At 41.0% G+C, this 2,147-nt stretch overlaps 1 pseudogene; it reads right to left on the bottom strand.

Moving 5' to 3' along the window:
• Window positions 1-558: 558 nt before the first annotated feature.
• Window positions 559-1,244, bottom strand: LOC103672145 (annotated as a pseudogene).
• Between the last annotated feature and the right edge of the window lie 903 nt (window positions 1,245-2,147).

Here is a 2,147-nt window from a genome sequence, read left to right as displayed (position 1 = left end):
AGTCACCTGTTTTAAAGCCAAATAGGTGTGATCCTGATTGTTACTGTATATGACATCAACCACAGAAACAAAGGCCAAGAAAAAAGTCTTCATTTTGTTCAGTATTTAGGCTTGATGTTGTCCTGGGGAAAACAGTGATAATTCAATGAATGTGTCACACGTGACTAAAAAGTCCCCTTCTGGTTTCAAATGAATTTATTTATTTATTTTATAATTATTTTTTATTATGTTATGTTAGTCACCATACAGTACATCCCAAATTTTTGATGTAAAGTTCCATGATTCATTACTTGGGTGTAACACCCAGTGCACCATGCTATATGTGCCCTCCTTAATACCCATCACCGGCCCAATCTTCCTTGACTAATTTTTATCCCATGCCAAACCAAACTTCTATGTATAGGACCAGTTTAAATCCCTCCTGCCCTTCAAACACTAGATATGAACATCCAGGAACATTCTATACAATGCAAAGTGCCTTACGAGAAGGATTCTGTAGTACCAGCGATTTAACTAATCTGAGGAAGCCTGGGTGCTCTTAAAACTGATGGGAGCTAGTCAGGCAATGGTGGTTTGTTTCTCCACAGGTGTGTCCTCCAACAACTGCATGATGAGTTCATTCAGAGGTTTGTAGAACTCTGTCTAAACCCTCCCGTGAGATGCAGGAAATCAAACGTGTGGTGGCGGCGGAGGGTGCCATCTGAGTGCACGAAGCCCCCATCTGTATCCACTACTGAACACTGGCAACCTTCAGCAGGGAAACCGTAAGGAGTTGGTTCACCTTGGCATTCTTTCGCCTCAAAGGGTTGGGTTTCTCACCTCAAGGAAACAAACCCAGTACAAAGATTTTGGCCTGTGGCTACCTTGTGTTGATAAGTTGTATGATGGCTTCAATTCCATCTGCTACTCTTCTGCCATGTTTTCATGCTTGTTTGTTCCCTCCCAGACAACAGTGACCTTAGGCTAATATTCTCCAGGTCTCCATCCTTTAGTCTGCATAAAGTAAGTCTTGTTGCATCTCCTCCAGTTCCAAAATTCCGTGCATGAAGTGGGGAAAAAAGCTCTCACCATATTTCATACTGGTACATCAACTGCACAATGGAGTCCCCCACAAACAGTACATCAGGTTCATTGTCTTTACAGTCCAGGACAAATCTGTTATGCCGAGACACCCACCTGTCATCTCTTTGAATATACTCTGCTGCATGTGGAATAGCTGCTGGGTTTGAGTCCCCTTGGCTCATTACACACTCAGGCAGAGTGTCCACGTGGGCCCCAAGCAGCTGCGGCATCTGCGGATGGCGCATCTGTACCTCACTCAGTCCCAGAGCCCGGCGCCAGCGTATCCCTCCTTGAACCCCAGCACCGGCAGCAGTTGCTCCTCCTCCTCTCTTGACCATGACAGCAAAGGCAGCTTTTCTTGGACCTCTTCTGCAAATATGCTGCATTAAATGCTTTATGTTTGCTTTTCTTCTAAGATCCAGCAGAGTGTTAGTGGGTGTGTTGTACAGGGTAGATCTAATGACTAAGACTCAATTACTTCATCTGACTTACAGAGATAAGTATAAGTATGTAGCTGGGTTGCACAGAGGAGTACAGATAATTGATTCATCACTACTAATTATGTTTTACAAGAAAAAGAAACCAACTATATATTATAAAAAGAAAAATGTCTCAGTACGTAGTTAAATATCTATTTTCCCTTTTTCATTCCAACCTAGGCTGTATATCTTTTAACCAGACTAAGAAATTCTCTTGAAAGAATTAATCAGCTTACTTCACTAACTGAAAACACACAATTTGAGTGACCTATTTTGTGGTAGGTCCATAAAGATCAAATAAACAAATAAAAATAAATAAGCTCATATACTATCTACCCAAAGAGACATACATGTGAAGACCTTGCAATAAGCCCAATTAATGCTGTGAAGCAAAGTAAGTGACAACAGAAGCAGAGGAAACAAGTCAAGGAATAGAGATGTACAAATGCAATTCTTCTTCTTCTTTTTTTTTCTTTCCCAAATGTAATTCTTTCTCAAGAAAACCATGAGCTTTTGCTGTAATTAGAATGTGAGGAAGAAATTGCAACTGAAATTTGGAAGGGCAGTTTGTTGCCAGACAGTGGAAGATCTTGAATGCAATATAAA

The sequence above is a fragment of the Ursus maritimus genome, unplaced genomic scaffold (assembly GCF_017311325.1).
Source record: "Ursus maritimus isolate PB19 unplaced genomic scaffold, ASM1731132v1 scaffold_5, whole genome shotgun sequence".
Taxonomy (NCBI): domain Eukaryota; kingdom Metazoa; phylum Chordata; class Mammalia; order Carnivora; family Ursidae; genus Ursus; species Ursus maritimus.
Note: the sequence above shows the minus strand (reverse complement) of the source record. Positions and strands in the feature narration are given on the sequence as shown.